This window comes from Macaca nemestrina, chromosome 2, assembly GCF_043159975.1.
Source record: "Macaca nemestrina isolate mMacNem1 chromosome 2, mMacNem.hap1, whole genome shotgun sequence".
NCBI classification, from domain to species: domain Eukaryota; kingdom Metazoa; phylum Chordata; class Mammalia; order Primates; family Cercopithecidae; genus Macaca; species Macaca nemestrina.
In genome coordinates, this window is record NC_092126.1 from 194,859,227 (window position 1) to 194,874,323 (window position 15,097).

Consider the following 15,097-nt stretch of genomic DNA (forward strand, 5'->3'; position numbering starts at 1 on the left):
CTATTACTGCACTTAGTCACTGAGTGAGAGCAACCTGTGGGAAGTTGGGGCCTCACCACTAACCCAGGCTTGGATCTCAGAATGCAGCAGCAAGAGTTCTCAGTCAATTACGCTCTCCCAATTTGGAGATCTTTGAGTTGCATTCTTATGGCCACTACAATATCTTTCTCACTTTTCTTTCTCTGGAAGAAAATACCATGTATTGGAACAATAGGAAGATAGGCGGATGGTTCGATGTTCTGAATTCTGTATTCTTAAGTTATTCACCTTGGAGAAATTAACAAATTGACATCTATAAAAGGTTCAGATTAGAAATTATCTGGGGCATCCACAGATTGTAAAATAGGTAACTTCTTTGCTCACTTGGCAGGATAATGCTTGACCAAAGAAAAATTAAGTATCGAATGTTTTCATTTAGCATCATTCTGTTCGTGTATCTTGTATATCTCTAGTAGATGCTATAGGATGGCAGTTCATCATCACCCATCCCTGCTCCTCTTCTTCCCTTTCTTCCTCTACTGTAGGGACTGTACAGATTAATAAAAGGACACCACCGGGGAAGGAGAGTTAGGACTAATTTCGTTTCTTGATAAAATCAATCAGATGTTCCTGAGTACTTCTTCTTTCTTCCTGTCTTGAATGTAGAGGGTATGTCTCAAATTGCAACTGTTAATTTGCAACCATAGTGACAAGTATGTGAACAAACATCACTATGCAAAGAATTGTATTGTCAACGTAAAGCATCCAACTCTGTAAAATATGTGGAGATTTATTCTGAGCGAAGTCTAAGTGACCAATGGCCCATGGCACAGCCTGAGGAGATCTTGAAAACATGTGCCCAAGGTGGTCAGGCTACAGCTTGGTGTTATACATTGTAGGGAGACATGAGACACAAATCAATCCATGTGGATGTACATTGGTTCAGCACAGAAAGGCAACTCAAAGCAGGTGCTTCCAGATAGTAGGTGGATTCAAAGATTTTCTGATTGGCCATTGGTTGAAAGAGTTGTTTTCCCCTCCCCTCCCCTCCCCTCCCTTCCTTTCCCTTCACCTCCTTTCCTTTCCTTTCTTTCTTTCTTTCTTTTTTTTTTTTTTTTTTGACTGAGCTTCACTCTTGTTACCCAAGCTGGAGTGCAATGGTTTGATATCTCATGATCTCGACTCAGTGCAACGTCCATCTCCCGGGTTCAAGCCGTTCTCCAGCCTCAGCCTCCCAAGTAGCTGGGATTACAGGTACGTGCCACCATGCTGGCTAATGTTTGTATTTTTAGTAGAGATGGGGTATCACCATGTTGGCCAGGCTGGTCTCGGCTTCCCAAAGTTTTGGGATTAGAGGCATGAGCCAGCGTGCCCAGTTAAAAGAGTTGTTTTCTAAAGACCTGGAATCAGTAGAAAGGGATGTCTGGTTTAAGATAAAGGATTGCAGAGAACAGAGTTTTATCAGTAGATAAAGCCTCTAGGTAGCATGCTTTAGAGCTCTTATCAGACCTAAAATGGTGCCAGACTCTTAGTTAATTCTCTCATTGTTTAGGGAAGACCTGGAAATGGAAGGGATTCTCTACAGAATGAAGATTTTCCCCACAAGAGACACTTTGCAAGGCCGCTTCAAAAAACGGCAAATAAATACATTTCGGGGTAAAATATTTGGGTTTGTTTTAGGGCCTGCTGTCTGTCATATTGGCATCTGATTGCTACTGAGTCAACTTTGTCAGTCTCTTTTTTTTTTTTTTTTTTTTTTTTTGAGACGGAGTCTCGCTTTGTTGCCCAGGCTGGAGTGCAGTGGCCGGATCTCAGCTCACTGCAAGCCCCACCTCCCGGGTTCCCGCCATTCTCCTGCCTCAGACTCCGGAGTAGCTGGGACCACAGGCGCCGCCACCTCGCCCGGCTAATTTTTTTTGTATTTTAGTAGAGACGGGGTTTCACCGTGTTAGCCAGGATGGTCTCGATTTCCTGACCTCGTGATCCGCCCGTCTCGGCCTCCCAAAGTGCTGGGATTACAGGCATGAGCCACAACGCCCGGCCTGTCAGTCTTAAGGTTTCTCTTAACGGTAATGCTAGTCAGCTGGGCCTGAATTCAAAAGGGAGCAAGGTATAATGAGGCATGAGCAACCACCCGTTCCCATCATGGTTGGAACTAGTGTTTCAGGTTTACATTAGAATGCCCCTGGCCAAGGGAGAGGTCCATTCAGTTGGTTGGAAGGGGTAGAATTTTGTTTTTGGTTTACATTCTGATGAAAGACCGCTGAGCAGCCTGATACACATGCGGATACTTCTCATTGATAGGATTAAATACTCCATCCTAACTCCATGGATAAAGTGATTTGACTTGTCTGCGCTCATTTACCACTTAATATATTGATAACATTTCTTCTTATTTACCATATCCAAATTTACCTTTATGAAGTCTCATCCCTTTGATAAATGAATATATGCATTTTGAGGACATGGCTAGCTAAGATGATACACAAATACATGCCAGGGTAGTAAAGGATGGATGAAGAGTTGATGTAATATTGGTATTATACTAGGCAAGGAATCATACTTGCCTTTCAGATTGCCTGAGGCTTCATAAGGAGTTTATGAAGTTTTCTTCTTGAGCTTACCAAGGAAATACAATTGACTACATTTAAAAAGTTACTATTTAGGTACACATATGAAAATATCTGTATCTATCTAGATATAGATTCCCTATATTATTTTATTCTCATTTTTGAGGTGAGATATAATGTACAAATTATGTATGAATATCAGTCTTAGACTAAAATCAAAGCTTTAAGAAGTATTACCAAATTGTTGAAGGAAGTTAGTAGTATTTTAAGATCTTCTGGAGAAGAAGTGTCTTATCTCTAAAAATTTAAAAACAATCTTTTAAATAAGGAGGCCTCATTTAAAAAAAAAAAATCTTTCACCTCACATAAGGAAGGCAGTTATGTACTCTGCATTGGCTAAGTGCTTATCCTGGAACCAATAAGTATTTATTAGATTTCTGAGACTCCTATATTTAAAACAGTTTAGTTACATGAGTTTTCCTTGCGTTGAGTATATTGAATCAGAAGTGTAACTTTCAAAGGATTGGAAATTGAAGAAAACATAATTCCGGAAGTTGTAGATGTTATGTTAGAATTGTTTTATTCCTGATACAATAACTTTAAAAAAACCCCTCCAATTTAGTATATTTTTATTTAAACTTTATAAGACTAACAAAGGACCAATTTACACCATCTGCTTCAGTTACACTCTGATGTGGATTTTCTCTCCATTTTTTTTTTTCTCTTTAAATAGAAGTTCTGTTTGGCACCTTGTGCTTAAGTACATGTCTTTGAGTAAAAAATCTAGTTTGTCTGACTTCCTGTCAAACCAATATTTATTCACAAATATCTGTTTTGTTGCTTTCTCACATGAAATCATATAGCACTTTTCCCATGTGAAGAGCTGGCTAGTTGGCGGTAGTGTGAGCTACCAGCTGGAGCTTTTACAGTTTTTAGTGTGCCAGCTGCTTTCATGATGGACAATTTGTTCCCTGCCTTTAGCTTTACTTTTTTTTTGAACGGAAGTGTGTTACTTTTGCTCCAATTATGAGAGGACAGGATATTGCCTCTTATATTTTACAAGTACATATTTTGATTGTTCAGTTAATAATAACACTAGCATTTCCTTTGAAACTATTGTTCTGGTGAACTGTTCTCGAACCAAAGGTGAACCAGACATGAAGCCTCACTGCTCTGTAAGATATCTTTCAGCTCTCTTTAAAAAGTTCATCGGAAGTTCCTGTTAACATAGTATATTGGAAAAAGAGAAAAACAGAACAAGTGCTGGGAAGATAGACCAGCATCTTTTACTTGTAAGTGTGTTTTGTGTGGAATAATTGCTGGGGAAGTCTAATGTTTTTGCCTGTTCCTCTTGCTACTTCAGGAAAGTAAGAAATGGACCTACTTGTCCTGACTCTGCTTTGGGACTGTTTTACAATCAATGAGAAGCCCATACAATTATTTTCTCTAAGTTATTTGACTATATTTCTGAAACAAAACTTGAACTATGAGGGAACAATAAAATCCCAAGTATACTGAAAATGTACTAATTTTTCCTGGCTATTTGTAGGACACTTTTATTTGGAAGAGGCTTCTGTTTTTTCCATTATCCTTATGGGCATTTTTTAGCATATGTAACAACTGGGAAACAAACTAAATTCAGTTGTGATAAAATAGAAAATTCATAGTCTTAAAACTCACCATATAAATACCCATTACCTCTAAGAGGCTTAACATTATATTATAACCAGAGCACTTCAATTCACTGGCATATTATAGCTAATAAATAAATAAATAAATAAATAATTGAAAGAAAAATACACCTAAATCAGGTTATATATGCAGCCTACGAGTTTAGAAATACATTGTGGAGTAGCAAATGGATGTTTTCAAAATTTCATGTGATAGGAATAAGAAGGACAAACAACAAAAAAAAGTCCACTTTTGTTAAAATATGTCCCTGTCTCTGATATAACCCTACTTAAGTGCATTTAAAAAGATGTTGAACAACACCTTTTATCCCTAGCTGTACTTTATAGCCAAAGAAGTTATCAAGATAAAGATTATTCACATATTTATTCATTCACTCATTTACTCATTTAAAGAATACTTTTATGCACATCTGCTATGTACATAGAACCAAGTCAGTTTTGTTCTAAAGTTTTAAATGTTTCTTCATTCTATTAACCTAAAACTTAGATAAATAGTTGGGGTGGTATTTTGGGAATTAATATTATAATTTCAGTTTGTCTTATATGTATTCAGATACTGAAGTTAAGCATTAATGGTCTGTTTCATGCTACTTTTTTTTGGAGAATGAGATTAACATAATACTCTACTAAAACTTTTTAAAGATTGTGAGACTATAACTAAATTGAAATAAAAGAGAAAGTTATACCTAATGATAGTTTATTCTCTCTTCAGAAATCTTGAATTGTTGGACTTTACGTTATGGGTAAAGTTAAATTTCATCTAAATATATGACAGAAGGATTGTTTAAACCTATAAAGTTAATGTTCTATAAAAGATCCAAAGATGTAATGCAAAATTATAACATGTGCACACATATAGATATATAGAAACACATACATATATGAGTGTGTGCAATGGAATCATACTTGCCTTTCAGATTGCCTGAGGCTTCATAAGGAGTTTATGAAGTTTCTTCTTGAACTTACCAAGGAAATACAATTGACTACATTTAAAAAGTTACTATTTAAGTACACATATGAAAATATCTGTATCTATCTAGATAGATTTAGATCCCCTATATTATTTTATTCTCATTTTTGAGGTGAGATATAATGTACAAATTATGTATGAATATCAGTCTTAGACTAAAATCAAAGCTTTAAGAAGTATTACCAAATTGTTGAAGCAAGTTAGTAGTATTCAAATTTCTACTGACAACTATTAACTGTAAATACTTCTGGATATTTGGACTTGTAATATATTGTACAATGAATATTTTGACCTAAGATAAAAACATTTGCTAATTCATAAATACAAAAGCAAAACGCTGAGAAATAACAAATAAACAAAAGAAATAAATAACAAAAAAACCAAATAACAAATAGCAAATAACACATAAATATGGTTGATTTCTGTTGACTAGCACTTCTGTCACCATTTGTCCAAGTTCTGTTTTTTACAAAAATCAAGGCAAAAACAAAGTGAAAACACAATTCCTGTGCCACGGTTTAAAATATATGTGTGTTTTCTTTAAATAAACAAATTTTATTTGTAACTTCTATTGGGAAAAAATTATAACCGCTAATGCGGAAAAAAAAAAAGCGAAACCCATACCACGCCTGGGAGACATTTTCTATTCATCTATCGTTTTGAAGCTAATTACGTCTTGAACAGTTGTATTTAAATAAGCTTCTCCGATATACAACAGTTTTTAAGAAATGTACAAATTAATTTCACAGTTTGAAATTTATAGTAGCTATCCCCTTTTTCATTTTTCTTTTTTTCTGGTTTCAGTCATTGGTCAATGACAGTTTGAAAATATTAAATAGAATATTCCAGAAATAAAACAATCTGCAAGTTTCAAATTGCATGATATTCTGAGTAGTGTGATAAAATTTCTCACCATCTCACTCCGTCCCTCCAGGGACATGAGTCATCCCTTCACAAAGCATATCCACGCTGTGAATGCTCTAGCCCGTTAGTCATCAACATCATCTGCCCCTGACATCCAACCATTGACATTGTCATGGCTCCGTGATTCAGGCACCAAAAGCGGATGCCTAGGTCACTTCATTTCATCTCATCATGTAGGCATTTTATCATCTCACATCATCTCAAGAAGAGTGAGTACAGTACAATAATATATTTTGAGAGAGGGACATTCACATATATTTTATTGGAGTATATTGTTATACTATTTTATTATTAGCTATTGTTATTAATCTCCTACTCTGCCTAGTTTATAAATTAAACTTTATTGTAGGTATGTGAGTATAGAAAAAAAAAAGATATATAGGGTTTGGTACCATCTGTAGTTTCAGGTGTTATCCATTGGGAGCCTTGGAACATATCCCCAGCAGATAAGGGAGGCCTACCGTATATATTGCAACATATAACTTACATGCATAGTTTAAAATGAGTCTTTACCAAAATAATACATGTACACAATGAAAAATAAAATTTCACAAAGGAACTTATGAGAAAAAGCCATATTCTTACAATCCTATCTTTCCTACCTCTGACCCACTTTTTGAGGCAAACTATTTATTACTCCTATTTTAGTTCTTTTGGTGATTGCCTGCATAATTCTTGAAAGTACGCCTGGTCTTTTCTTCCTAATATGTCAGATTTGGATAGTATATGTTCAGGCCCTGATTTAGCTAACATTTACCACCTCATTTATTTCCAGCATTCATATTTATATTTTGAGTTTATTTGTTAAGATAAACACTTGAATAAATGTTATAAAAACTATTTGTCCTGTTTCATGTATTTTTGTCAGTATTATTTTATTTGTATAAATTTAAGGGGTATAAATGCCTTTTTGTTACATGGATATACTGAGTAGTGGTTAAGTCTGACTTTTTAGTGTAAATATAACCCAAATGATGTACATTGTACTGATTAAGTCATTTCTCATCCCTTACTCCCCACCTACCCTATCGTCTTCTGAGTCTCTGGTGCCTACAATACTATTCACAATAGCAAAGATATATAATCAACCTAAGTGTCCATCAGTGGAAAATAGAATAAAAAAGAAGATGTGGTATACATTGATGGTATTTTTCTGAGTCCCACTTTCTAATACAGTGTGTTAGAAATGCCATCTTTTCCTCTATAATTCTTGACAATTTCAAGTCCTATCTTCTGTTTATACTCTGTCTCGCAGCTGCAGTAAAGACTTCTGGACTTGTTCGTAGGCTGACTTTTATATTTGAAAACAAACACATGATGATTATTAGAATATTATTCAAATTGGCCCCAATTATTTCACTAAGATTACGTTTACTTCTTGCCTATTCATTATCTTAAACCTGAGCCACTCTAAGTACCTAGTATTAGGATTAAATATATTCCATTTTAAAAATCTCATTTGCTAAGAAATAGGTCACAGTTCCATTTAAAAATATTTGGATTAGGCTTTTTGTGCTGCTTGTTTGATTTTGAGTTGTTGTTGTTGTTGTTGCTGTCTGTGTGTATATGCTTTTGTGTGGAGGGGCGTATTTATCACACTCTTAAGATTTACAAGATTTCAGTCAACCTTTTCACACTACCAAGTGACTTTTATGCCTCGATCCTGTCTTACAGAAACTTCCATTATCCTTTTCAATTACTTCTTATTCATTTTTTTAAGCAATACTTTTAGGTATGTATTAGAAGTCAGATATTGCGGTAGGCACTTGGTTTACATATCAGCTTGATGTTCTCCAGGACTTCAGTTTGGGACCTTCTTTTTACTGTTTTTACATGTTAGAGTCTTTGATATTCAAGATCCTGTGACTTTCTACTTCTTGATTTGTGTTTCATGTTTCTGGAGAACATACTGAGGTAGGGGTGCATGTGCCATAGACAAAGTTTGTCCGTTAATATTTGAATGTGGCTTTATTGCCTTCATTATTGCTGTATGGCCATTTCTTTCTAGATTGCAAATTTTCCTTCAGAAACACCAACACATTCCTCCATGCTGTTCTTGCATTACTTTTTCTGATAATTAGTCTAGCAGTATGTTGTAGTGGTCTTATTTTCTCCTACATAGGACAGCATCTTTTATTTAGGCATATATTTCAGAAATTTTATGGAACTAAGGTTTTATCCTGTTTCTTCTTTGAAAAATGGTTGTCTACTATTTAATTGGTAATTACTTCCCTTCCATCTTTTTTTTTTTTCTATTCTTTCATTCTTGGGCTTTTATCATATTTCTCATACCAAGTATTTATTCTTGTTATGTGATATTTATTCCTTTGCATTAAAATAACCATGTTTTATGGATGCTTTGTATTTTCAAATAATACACAAAGTTTAAAGTATATCATCTCTAGTCTCCTTAATTATATGTTTTCCCAGGGATCAGTAATTGTGTTTGATTTTCATTTTTCTCTTTCATACTGCTCATTCACTAAACACATCAAAGTATGGGGTCTCCTTATATTAAGACAGTTGGCTTGGCCGGGCGCGGTGGCTCAAGCCTGTAATCCCAGCACTTTGGGAGGCCGAGACGGGCGGATCACGAGGTCAGGAGATCGAGACCATCCTGGCTGACACGGTGAAACTCCGTCTCTACTAAAAAAAAAAAAATACAAAAAAAAAAAAAAACAAAAAAAAAAAAAGACAGTTGGCTTGAGCAGCTGGCAGGCACTTTCTTTATTTTCATGCAAGTAAATGCTTTTTTTTTTTTCCAGGCAATCCTGGAGTGCAGTGGTAAGGAAGTCCTATGAATAAAGATAATTATGAGAGAAGTTGATAATATTTCTTAGAGTATGATTCAAATTTCACCAGGAAAAGAGAGGTGGAAAAGATAGCTGTTAGAATAGACATAGCAAGAAGAAAATAATGCTGTATGGAGAACAATGACACATTCACATTTCCTTAATGGGACAGAGATGACATAGATTTTGAGGTTGGCAATTTGGGCCAGGCCAGGTCACGGGATCCTTGTGTATATTTGAGCACAGAAAATTTAAATACAGGTGTGGTGTAGTCATGTTTTATTTTAGATTACTTTTGATACTTTGTGGCCTATTAATAGGATGGCCAAGAATGGAGAAAGAGAGACCACTGAAAGACCCATACTCTTTCAGCTGAAAAATAGATGGAGCTTGAACTAGGAATTAATTATCAAGGAAAAATATGAAAAATTACTGAAGTAGGAAAATAGTGTGGATGGAACCTGGAAACAAAAATTACATTAAACATGCAAAATGGAAAATAATTTGGCCGAACACAGTGGTTCATGTCTGTAATCCTAAAATTTTGGGAGGCCAGTGCTGGAGGATCTCTTGAGTCCAGGAGTTTGAGACTAGACTGGGCAACATTGTGAGACCACATCTCTACAAAAAAATTAAAAAAAATACCAGGTGTATTGGCTCATGTCTATAGTCCCAGCTACTCTGGAGGCTGAGGTGAGGGGACTGCTTGAGCCTGCGAGGTTGAAGCTGCAGTGGGCCATGAATGCAGAACTACACTCCAGCCTGAGTGCTAGCACAAAAGAAGAAGAAGGAGAAAAAGAATCTGGCTAAAAAGAAGAAAGAAAAATAGGTCATAAATGATTCTTTTGGTTTGTAGTTTAGGTGCTTCAGTTGATGGTTATGCTATTGATGATTGTAGACAATTCACAAACAGAATTTATTGAGGATAAAAGGTCATTGAATGAGTTTGGGAACATGTTACATTTAGAAATTTGAAGTTTAGTAAAATAACCATGGTTTAAATGATAAAGGGTCAATTCCACATAAGTGCTAATAAAAAGAATGATAATGTGTGAGAAAACACAGTAGGAACCTCGAAATTGAGGTGAAATAATCTGTAGGTAAAAATCTTTTTTTTTTTTTTTTTTTTTTAGATGGAGTCTGACTCTGTCACCCAGGCTGGAGTGCGGTGGTGTGATCTTGGCTAACTGCAACCTCTGCCTCCCGAGTTCAAGTGATTCTCCAGCCTCAGCCTCCCAAGTAACTGGGATTACAGCCATGTGTCACCATGTCTGGCTAATTTTTTTTTTTTTTTTTGTATTTTTAGTAGAGAGGGGTTTTCACCATGTTGGCCAGGCTAGTCTTGAACTCCTGACTTCAGGTGATCCACCTGCCTCGGCTCCCAAAGTGCTGGAATTACAGTTGTGACCCATTGCATCCGGCAGAAAGTAAAATCTTAAACCCCTAATACGACATAGGTAGTAAAGGAAAAGCATCAGAAAACTGAAGTATGACGATCAGAGAGTTAGGAGTTGTAAAAGAGGGCAGTAGTTTATGGAAACAGAGGGAGAAAATAGAGATAGATGGAGGGTAGGTGGACATTTTTCAACAGTACGCCTTTGCACTATTGGTTTCTTCTGCCTCAAATGTTTGTCTACTCCTCTTATGTCGCCTCCTCATCATCCTTTAGGTCGATGCTTAATATGATCTTAATAGAGAGACCTCCAAGCCTACCTTGTCTATAGTAAGTACTAATTGTTACTCTTATAATAACTCGTTCCTTTTGTTTAAGTAATTTTTCTATCACAATTATCTTCATTTTGTTTTTGCTTGTTTGCTTATTCATTATTGGTTTTTTTTTTCATTTTTTATTTTCCTCTAGCTTGAAGAGCTATGGAGAGGGATGGGGTTCTTTATTTTATTTATCACTACACATCATAAACTTAGCTCAATTCTTGACACATACTAGTTGCTCAGTCAATATTTCTTGAATGAATTAATGGAACATAGCAGAGAGGGAGACAAAGGGAAGAAAAGTGTCCCATTGTATTTGAAAAATGGGGGATCATTGGGTTCCTTAAAATAATTGCATGTGTTGTTTGTTTACTGCAGCATGATTTACACTAGCAAAGACTTGGAACCAACCCAAATGCCCATCAATGACAGACTAGGTAAAGAAAATGTGGTATATATACACCATAGAATACTATGTAGCCATAAAAAGAATGAGTTAATGTCTTTTGCAGGGACATGGATGAAGCTGAAAATCATCATTCTCAGCAAACTAACACAGGAACAGAAAACCAAACACCGCATGTTCTCACTCCTAAGTGGAAGTTGAACAATGAGAACACATGGACACAGGAAGGGGAACATCACACACCAGGGCCTGTTGGGGGCTGGAGGGCAAGGGGATGGAGACCATTAGGAAAAATACCTAATGCAAGCAGGGCTTAAAACCAAGATGACGGGTTGATAGGTGCAGCAGACCACCATGGCACATGTATACCTATGTAACAAACCTGCACGTTCTGCACATGTATCCCAGAACTTAAAGTAAAACAAAACAAAAAAATTGCATGCGTACTAATAATAATGATAGGGAGAAGAAAAGAAGGAGTAGGAGGAGGAAGAAAAATTGTTTAGTGTGTTTCAGGTGCTGTTTTAATTGCTTTTCATGTTTTTTTCTGATTTAATCCTCAAAACAATGCCATGAAATTATTAGTGTTTTTAAATCTGAACATTACACAATGGAGGGCAGGTAAGTTTAAGTTTTCTTGTTAGGAAATGGTTTAAGCTATGAAACTAATCCATGTCATCCATGCAGATACCGTGCTTTTAATATGTCATTTTTAGTGGGTTGAGAAGTAAATGGGAAGTAAATAAGCTGAAAGAAGAGATATACTATTTTTAAGAATTCTAATAAGAGAATAAAATAATTTGTATGTTGAGATTTGATTGCAGGAGATAACATTACAGAATGTGAACATATATATCTGCTAAGACTAAGAGGTAGTCATTCTTATTAGTATATTTTGAAACAAGGAATCTCAATTGATGATATAAAATCCTGGGGCAGGAGCTTTTCAAAGGCAATACAGTAATGAATAAAGATGGCATTAAACCCAGCACTTTGGGAGGCCGAGACGGGCGGATCACGAGGTCAGGAGATTGAGACCATCCTGGCTAACACGGTGAAACCCCGTCTCTACTAAAAATACAAAAAACTAGCCGGGCGAGGTGGCAGGCGCCTGTAGTCCCAGCTACTCGGGAGGCTGAGGCAGGAGAATGGTGTAAACCCAGGAGGCGGAGCTTGCAGTGAGCTGAGATCCGGCCACTGCACTCCAGCCTAGGCAACAGAGTGAGACTCCGTCTCAAAAAAAAAAAAAAAAAAAGATGGCATTAAAATGCTCATGTATTGGAAGGAAAGGAACATATTAGGGGTGAACCCAGGAAGTTTGTATTTGGGAAAGGGCAAACGTTTAAGAGTCTTCACACACAAAACCTTTAGGAATTTTTGTTTTGGTTTTGGTTTTGAGGGGGTTTAAGAGAAAAGGCCTTGTAATAAACCCTGAGACCAAGGAGGGCTAAGAAACTGGTGTTAAGTGAAATGCAGGTCAAATATAATATACTGGTGGGAGGAAGAGAGAGTACAGCTGGTGGGCTATCTCCCAAATTTTATACAGGTCAGAATGGGGCTCGTTCTCATCAACCAAATTGCACCTAGGATAAGTCAATTACCTCTAGAAGAGTTAATAATTGTTTTTATGAGCTATAACATGTTATTTAGATGGCATGTTGCATGGTAGAGAACATTGAGAATAATAAGTATGGAGTTATTAGAATCATTTGAGATTTGTATAGATCAAAATTATGCTATCATTCCCATCTCTGGGCTATACAAAAAAAAAAAAAAAAGAAAAGAAAAAGAAAAATAGAAGAATATGGCTCTAGCGTACATCCTGTTTGCTACAAAAATCTTAGTATAATGATATCTACACAGTACTTTACGTTAAAAATTGCTGAAAAACTGAGTTTGAGTTGTTATATTTGTTGATATGTAAGCAAAGAATAAATTAACTTTTTCCTTTGCAAACATTTTGTGTTCTCAGCTCAGCGTGAGTTGCTATCATGGATATTTAAAAAATAGTAATAATACAGAGCATGACCCTTGACTTCAAGAGGCTAATAATGTATCTGCAGTGGTGATAGAAAAAATATGAAACAATTAGAGAATATTGATGAGATAAATTGTGAAACTGAATTACATATATAATAGAAGAGAAAGAATGAAAAGGTCAGTGTCAGCTAAAGTAATCAAAAGAGGCTACAATGAAGTAAATGAGACTTATTCTGGGTCATGGGAGATAAGTTAGATTTAGCTAAACAGAAGAAAGGTGAAAGAAAATCACAATAGTATAATACTGGGAGCCAAGGCTTGAAGGTGTCAAAGGACAAGGGTCTTGAAGGACAGAAATGCTCTGCAGGTAGCTGAAATCAGACCACAGTCCAAAGCAATTGCACAACAATCTCAGCAAAAAAAGAACCAGAAGTACTGTGGCAGATATTCTGACTCCTGCGCCATTAGGAGCAGCAGACTGACCAGATGGCACTGCAGAAACCGGAGATGGGGTGGATCTTTTTAAAAATAGGCATCAAGCTATCCATTAGATTAAAAAGCAGAGCCCAGGATGGTGACAGGTTTTGAAAGAAATGAGAGGAAAGAAACTTAAGTCATGATTTGGTTTTTTGGTCACACTTGTACTGATGGAAAATATCTTCCAACATGAAAGATGAGAGTGTGAGATTCAAAACTCAGAGGTCTTTATTTTCCAATTTGAGTTTTTCTCTAAATTTTATGATTCAAGTCTTATTCTTATGTCAAATTATTCTTTGATCTTTGATTGTATACTTAATTTCTCTGAGTTAACTTTTAAAAAGTTATTTTTGGATAATAACCAAATCAGTAATAAAGAATCTCAGAATAAAATAGTGCTTTTATAGTGATTGAAAACACTTTTAAACTCTTCTTTTAAAAATTATTGTAGAGGTTTTCTTTTTCCACTTGCTACTCCTCTTGTAGATGAAATATGACTCATTTCTTTGAAATCCTTTACAAATATTGAATTATCCCTTTTGTATACAGTTGGATTTTCTTTTTTTTTCTTTTTGAGATGTAGTCTTGCTCTATCGCCCAGGCTGGAGTGCAGTGGTGTGTTCTCGGCTCACTGCAACCTCTGCCTCCCAGATTCAAGCAATTCTCATGCCTAAGCTTCCTGAGTATCTGGGATTATAGGTATATGCCACCACATCCGGCTAATTTTTGTTCTTAGTAGAGACGGGGTTTCACCATGTTGGCCAGGCTGGTCTCGAACCCTTGACCTCATGATCCGCCCGACTCGACCTTCCAAAGTGCTGGGATTACAGTCGTGAGCCCAGCCCTACAGTTGGATTTTAAAATGGGTCATGACTGAATTCGTTGGTACCTAGTTAGAGATATTAAATTATATGTACTATAATTGATATCAAAATAAAGTCTATTAATAATTTCAAATTTTTATTATAACCAATAGATCTCAGATATGAACAGACATGAATGAATAAGTAAATGACTGATCAGATGAATGAAAAAATGAATTAGTGTATTAATAAATGAATAACTGCAGCTCAGAAATATTTAATAAGATTTTCACATAATCTGGTGCTAATAATAATAATACTGTAGGAAACCTGTAAATGTTGTCAATCATTTGTCTTCTCTGCAAGAAGAAACCAGCCTGGCTGATTTCATTTACATTCCCATTACATACACCAATTGTGTATAAGCATTGCCTTCTCTGCAGGAAGACCAGCGTGGCTAACATGGTGAAACCCCATATCTACTAAAAATACAAAATGAGCCAAGCATGGTGGAGGGCGCCTGTAATCCCAACTACTCAAGAGGCTGAGGCAGGAAAATCACTAAATCACTTGAATCTGGGAGGTGGAGGTTGCAGTGAGCTGAGATCGTGCCACTGCACTCCAGCCTGGGCCACAGAATGAGACTGGGTCTCAAAAAAAAAAAAAAAGGAAGGAAGGAAGGAAAAAGAGGGAGGGAAGGAGGGAGCGAGGGAGGGAGGGAGGGAAGGAAGGAAGGAAGGAAGGAAGGAAGGAAGGAAGAAAGGAAGGAAAGAATGAATTCAGCTTTTATTT

General features: G+C 36.1%; 1 long non-coding RNA gene across 1 annotated transcript in view; it reads left to right on the forward strand.

Moving 5' to 3' along the window:
• Positions 1-1,218, forward strand: part of LOC105485514 (uncharacterized) — a 124,738-nt gene extending 123,520 nt beyond the window's left edge. Inside the window, exon 3 of the long non-coding RNA XR_011619467.1 lies at positions 1,127-1,218. This is a non-coding gene — a long non-coding RNA (uncharacterized lncRNA). The remainder of the gene's footprint in view (positions 1-1,126) is intronic.
• The last annotated feature ends 13,879 nt before the right edge of the window (positions 1,219-15,097 follow it).